Here is a 7,098-nt window from a genome sequence, read left to right as displayed (position 1 = left end):
AAAAAACAGGATAAAAATACTACTAAGTAAAATATATATTTTCACCGAATTTCATGTTTGATTAAATAAATTTCATTTTCTAAAATTAATGTATCCTGTACCATAATTACCTGAATATAAATATTGATATTTGATTTGTATTTGAATAAAAACAAAACAAGGACAACAAAAATTTTTATTAAAAAAATTCTGATGTGAACACCACATGACCTCCTTGTACGCCTATTAAATTACATATACACTTTTTTCTTTTTTTTTAATGAAAAGTAAATAAAATTTTATTTCATTAATAACCTCTGATATTTTTCTTTTTTTTATTGTTATTATTGAATTATTATTTATCGTTTTTTTTTTTTACTATCACAAGTTAATAATTATTAATAAATTAATATATTTAAATTAAAAAAAGTTAAAAAAAGGAGATAAAGTCTGATTCGAACAGATGTGCCTTCCCCTTCCTTGTAAGATCCAAATATTTCATAAATTAAAATTTTATTTGGCTATAACTAGAACCAATGAAAATAAAAATAAATCGTTGAAAATCCCTCAATGAGAGCTTATTACTACAGTTAAGAAAAAGTCCAAAATCCAATATTATTGGATTTGGACTTTGTTGGACATTTTTGGTTCAGTCGATTCCAATTAAAAGGGAAGGTATACAGCTAGATGTTACAAAAGTCCTAAATCCAAAATTTCAACATCCTGCGGCTAATCGTTTTTGAGTTATGCGAGATATATACGTACGTACAGACGTCACGTCGAAACTAGTCAAAATGGATTCAGGGATGGTCAAAATGGATATTTCTGTTGAAATCTGAAAAACGAAATTTTTCGCGATCAAAATTCTTTCTTTACTTCGTACAAGGAAGTAAAAATTGTATTTAAAATGTGAAAGTAGATTTAATTTTAAATACAATGAAAAAACTATGATAAGAAATTAAAGAAATTTATTCGTTCACATTTCATTATAAAGTTATAAGAACAGAAAATGATGGTAGCCTTTCTTTCATTGTCTGAAAACTTTTTACAAAATAAGTTTATTAAAAGCAATACTTTAAAAAGATATCACTAATAAACAGAAACTAGTAGGAAAATTTACTTCATCATTAATGACGATGAAGAAACTTAATTATTAAATAACGATAGGGTAAAAAATTTAATACCGTTATAGAATTTTAAATGTATTATAATCTTTTTGCAAAAAATTACTATTATAAGAACATTAAACTTTTACTCCCACCCTATTTTACCCATGAAAGGATATAGTTTTATCTAATTCTAAACAAAGACTATAATTAAGTAATAATCCTGGTCTAAAATGAAGGTTTACTAATTTAAATGCTTTACGAAAACTTTACGCTTTCAACTGGAATTGTTTAAAATGATGAAAACAGTTGCCTGTATATTTTTAATTTTTTGTTTTTTTAATTTTTATATAATTTTTTCAGTATCTACTGATGATGATTGATCAACAATCGAAATAGATCTGTTTTTTTAGAGCTGAAGAAACGTTTTTGTAAACAGCTTTTGAAAGGTTTCTTGTTTTCTTACTTATTTTATAATGTCCATTATTTTAGTGCCAGATAAGAATATAAATATTTGAATTTGTATAGTTCTGTAAATAAATATTTATTGCAGTATTATATGAGTTTTTCTGTTAGAATAAGTAAATTTTTAACGATAAATATTAATATTAGTGTTGAGAATATGATTTAGTTAAGTATAAATTGTACTTTAAGAGCTGACATCAACGTTTTTGTAATATGAGCTTAATATTTATGCAGCTCATTTTAGTCGTTTTATTGGATTTGTAATAACAGTTTATTTGTTTTTTTAAAGCAAGCAATAAACTAATAAAATTAAATATGATAAATGTCCATACATTTCTAACGTAATTATTATTGTACTGTAATAAGAAAAATGATACTTTTCATTGCGTGTAGCTTTTTTCAGTTTTAAAGGATATTGGTTTAAATGCTTTACTAACTCTTAACGGATTTAATGATATAAGTTATTAAACGGTAATAGTTGGACTTTCATTAGAAGGTAAAAATGTAGGTATGATTTAACTAAGGAGTTTAATTATTAAATTACGCTATTTGAACCACGATTAACTATTGTTTTTTTTCTAATCATTTTGTTATTTTTACCTTACCATCCTTTCGGTTCAATTTTTTAAGTCATTCAATAAATAGTTAGAAAGGGTTTAAAGTGCAGTAAATTTATCAGATATATAAGTATCAAACAAATATATGCGTCAGTTTGGAGGAAAAAGACTTTTATTATTGTATTAGTATCATTCATCTAAAGTTAATTAAAAAAAGGGTTATGATTGTTTAATATATTATAATTACCAATAATAAAAAATTATACTTATATGATAAGGTTATAAAATTATATAAATCAAACTATAATATAATTTATCAGATTTAATCCAATCTGATAAATTTCAAATTGAATTCTTATTTTTTAGTTAGTTTTATGTAGGTTTTATATAGGAAGATTGTATTCTATAGAATACGCTTTATGGATAGGCTATCCGTCGCATGAAAATAAATAACGAATTGATAATTTGGAAATAAAATATTGATTTACTGATAATTAACGGCTGATATTTTATATAAAAAAAAATATATAATATAAAAAGTATTGTACCTACAATTGAAAAGAGTTTACAATTTCTATATTTTGTTTTAGGTTAGAAAAAATGTTCAAGGTCTTTTAAAGAACGATAAAGAAAGCGACTTCTTTATCGTTTTCTTCAGCGTTAAAGAAGTTTTAAAAAATTTGTAAGCATCAAGAAAAAAATTACTAGATGCATTCGCACAATTTCTATTTAGCCTCCGGAACCACCGTAAGGTATTATTACTTCAGAGGATGAATGAGAAAATATGTCTCTACTGTACTGAAGAGGATACAGTAGAGCATACATTTTCCACTGCCCAAGATGTGATGAAGAGAGGAAGGAGGTTTACCGCAAAGTGAGTATGATTACCCTCAGGTAATATAGTAGAGGATCTGCTTCACCGGGAAAATAATTGGAGGGTGGTTAGTGAGATGATAAACAATATCATTAAGAGGAATACAGCAGAAGAAGTTGAGGATTTAGGGAAATGTGGGAAATTTAGGGAAACTGTGGGGATGACAGATTAGGGTTGGACGGACAGCCCCGTTCAGGAGGGGTGAGATGCTCCGGCGTCTCATTTCCGATGAGTGAACGGGGTCTCCTAGGGAGGATAGGGATGGTTTGTTAAGACCGGAATCCAGGTGAGGAGGCCCTTTTGAACAGCCCCATTTGAAGCATGACAATTAAAGGACCTAGACACGACGGATCAGGTGTTACTGCTGGGAACGGCATAGCCGGGTCCAGTTTAGGGACCTGCGATGTTAGAGGCTGCAAGGCACCCTCCCAGGACTGAGTAGTGCCTGAGGGCAGGACAGTCTTGGGAAGTAATAAAAAACGAGTTGTAAAAAAAAAAGAGGATGAATAAGGATGATATGTATGTATATAAATGAAGTGTAGTCTTGCGCAGTCTCAGGTCGACCATTCCTGATTCGTGTGGTTAAGTGAAACCCAACCACCAGATACACAGAAAGGTACTTCTGGGGGTGGTCTCAGGGTATCGTACGATGCGCTGTGTGTGGTGGCCGGGGTAATTCCTATAGATCTAACGGCGAGAAAACATGTAGAAGAAGCGAACGGAAAGGACGGGCAAGAGATTAGAAATGAAGTCATGAACAGCTGGCAAAATAGGTGGATGGAGGCGGGAGTAGCGAGATGGACGAGGGGACTCATCCCGGACATTAACACCTTGATTGAGAGAAAACATGGTTAGGTTGGACTTTTTTGTCACTCAGTTCCTCACAGGACATGGTAATTTTAGCCATTACCTGCACAAAGTAGGAGAAGACACGTAGATTCGACGTGTATGTACTGTGAGGGACTCGATGACGTCGAACACACCTTCTTTGCGTGTAATAAATGGGCCACCCAAAGAGCAGTAGCAAATATTCAAGGGAGGAGTCCCCTCGACATAGTAAAAGAAATGATGAAAAATGAAAATAAATGGAAGGATATCTCCGATTTTATTAGAAAGGTATTAACACAAAAGAACGAGGATGAGCGACTTCTGGGTTTTTAGCGTTAGGGAAGGGTGGACAGCCTCAACGGGGAGAGTCGGCATGCCGAGGTGTGCCAGTCTCGATGAACCGTTGGGGACTCCAATGGGCTGGATAGTTGTAGGGGATACAAAAGACCCGCCACCACACCACGACGATCAAGGTATGGTGTGGTGTCAGAAAAAGGGCAACACGATAGTCTCAAAAGATCTGAACCGGTAAGCCGACCTGCCATGCCGGTATATAGCCGGTAGGCGGGAAGGCTTATTAGAGTCTATAGAAACTCCCCTGGGCGGCGCAATACCAACAAGTCGGATCGGCCCGGGGGACAAAAAAAAACACCAAAAACATCGGTATCGACGATGATCTAGTATACAAATCCGTAGAAAACTACGGCCTTTACTAGGATTTGAACCTTAGAACTCCCGACTCGAAATCAGCTGATTTGCGGTGACGAGTTCACCATTAGACCAACCGAATTGGTTAGATAGTAAATTTACAGAGTTTTCGTTTAACTTTACATTTTTCTTAAAGATTACAAATTGTACAGTGTACTTTTTATTTTAGAGCAAATTATTTTCAGAGAGCAGTCTTTTACAATGTTTTATTAGCAGGATAACTTTTGACATTCGCTTGAATATAGTGAAGAGTTCTTTGTCAGTAGATATTATACCTTTTCTTTTTTTCCTGTGACGCAGAATTGTATTTTACATTAATTTACCTGGGTCTAGACGATTCGATAAATCTTCAGAAGTTGCTTCTTGAAGATCGTTATCCAGGTTGAAATCTTTATCATTTTGGTTTAACGCGGAATCGTACATTTTCATTCTGAAAATTGAAAAGCAGCGGGAGTGATGTAGACAAGGATTTTCACAATTTAAGGATTGTCCACGTAGTTTTATTTTCTCTGGTTACAAAAATAAATGTTGAATATCGCCTACACGTCATAAGGCTTGTAATTTGGCAGACGGGTGTTACGTGTGACTGATGTAATGTATTGGTTTAACGTTGTAATATGGCAGAATTGGTTTGACGGACAGAGATCGGTTTTTCTTCGAGCCTACATACTCTATTCCTTCTCCACCCATAATAATAGTTTGATATTTCTATAAAATTTTAGATGTTTCTGTAAAATCTCAAATTTTTAAAACTTTGAAATTTTTGTTTAAATACTTAAAACTACATCTTATAATACTCTTTTTTCATATCTTATTTTTTTAATAATAAATAAATTTATTTGACATCATAATTAAATTTATGTTTAAAGAGATTAAAATTTAACGCACTTCAAGTTATTTTGATAACAATAATTGTAATATGAAATTCTGTTTTAGATATCATTCAGTGAAAATTAACTTTTTAAAAATGGAAAAAGATTAAAAATCTTATATACATAGGAAAAAATATAATAGATTATTTTAAAAAAGAATTTTTTGAGTTAGGGTTATCTGTCACCCTAAGTTTACTTCAATAAGAAAAAGGAAGTCGTTGTTCTTTCACCTCTTAAGCACGCACTTCACTTTGCACAACTCAGTTACCCTTACCTTATATTTCTAGCTTGTAAAAAGGGTTGTGATGATGTGTCTATGTAGTAAAAGTGTTTTTCTACCGGACAACATAACCTTTACAAGATCACGTTCATGATGTCGAAAATATGTGATGAAAAGAAAAAGAAGAAAGTATCTAAGTTCTTTTAGATATGAAGAGTTTTTCTGACATGATTTTTTACAGACAAAATAAATATATAATATTTTTTTACTGCGATTCACTAATTAAAATGAAATCTTTTAAATAAATATTTCATGCTCGATTTATTTTAACAATTTTTTTTTTTAGTTATAATTTTATGTATTTGTTGTTTGTTAACGTATTGTTTGTCTTATAATAGAATATAACTCAAATTTAGAATAAAATTTGCTCTTAGAAATGTTTGAACAATCAAAATTTTTCCGGAATTTTCCGTACGTAAAACTATTTACGTTTACTGAAGGTTAATACTTTTAATCCTGACTATTTCTTGAATGAGTATAAAAGTTACAAAATAAAATGTAATCTATACAGTTTGTTTTACGTCATATAGATATATATATATATATAATATATTACTTATTGTCTGAAATATTTAAACGATACGGTTCTTCATAGTTATAAATAATATTGACTTTAGTTTGTCATGTTTTATTTTTTCAGTTTCATACATTCTGTCCTAAATGCTACTAAAAAGCTGTAAAGGAAAATCAATAACAAACATTACTGTCTGACCATTCTCTTCGGATTAAAAATGCTCTACATTTAATTCTACCCTGTATAGACCAGAACATGGTATGACTGAATTTTTTTATATTTTATTCCCATACTTCCGCATCCCGAGGAGAATAAACGAAGGTATTCCTCATGGAAATCCTAAGATTTTTTGTGTTTTATTTAGTTTATATTAGTACTTTTAAACTTATAACAAAAGAATATTTTCAGTTATGGGCTTCTTTTATCCTTTTTTTTCCAATACAATTACTTTTGTAAATGAAGTCAAGCTATAAATTTCCCTCTATGCTTGAGTTAAACTGCAGTTACACAATTTTATTTTTAGTATATATATCATTATACCTTTTCTTAATTTGACTGTCCTGTATGTTTAATCTTTTTTCTTTTATCTTTCTTATTTCCTAAAAAAATTAAACCTGTGTAATTATCTTGAGAAACCATCTGAGTTTTCCAGGATGAGTACCAAAAAATCCCTCTATTTTGTTTGATGACTCCATAATTATCTACTGAATAGGCCTCAAACTTGAACTTTGAGTAATATGTTTTCAAAGAAATTAGGAAGCATAGCTTTAATTATATCACCCATTAGGTCAATCGTACAGCCTATGGGCAGGAAAGACATCCAGATTTAGCTCTACACAGTAACCTTCTCCCATAAGATAACACGTAATATGGGTTTACTCTAGAACTTCCAGCACTCACATTATATCAGGAGAT

Source organism: Lycorma delicatula, chromosome 5, assembly GCF_047948215.1.
Source record: "Lycorma delicatula isolate Av1 chromosome 5, ASM4794821v1, whole genome shotgun sequence".
Classification (NCBI taxonomy): domain Eukaryota; kingdom Metazoa; phylum Arthropoda; class Insecta; order Hemiptera; family Fulgoridae; genus Lycorma; species Lycorma delicatula.
Note: the sequence above shows the minus strand (reverse complement) of the source record.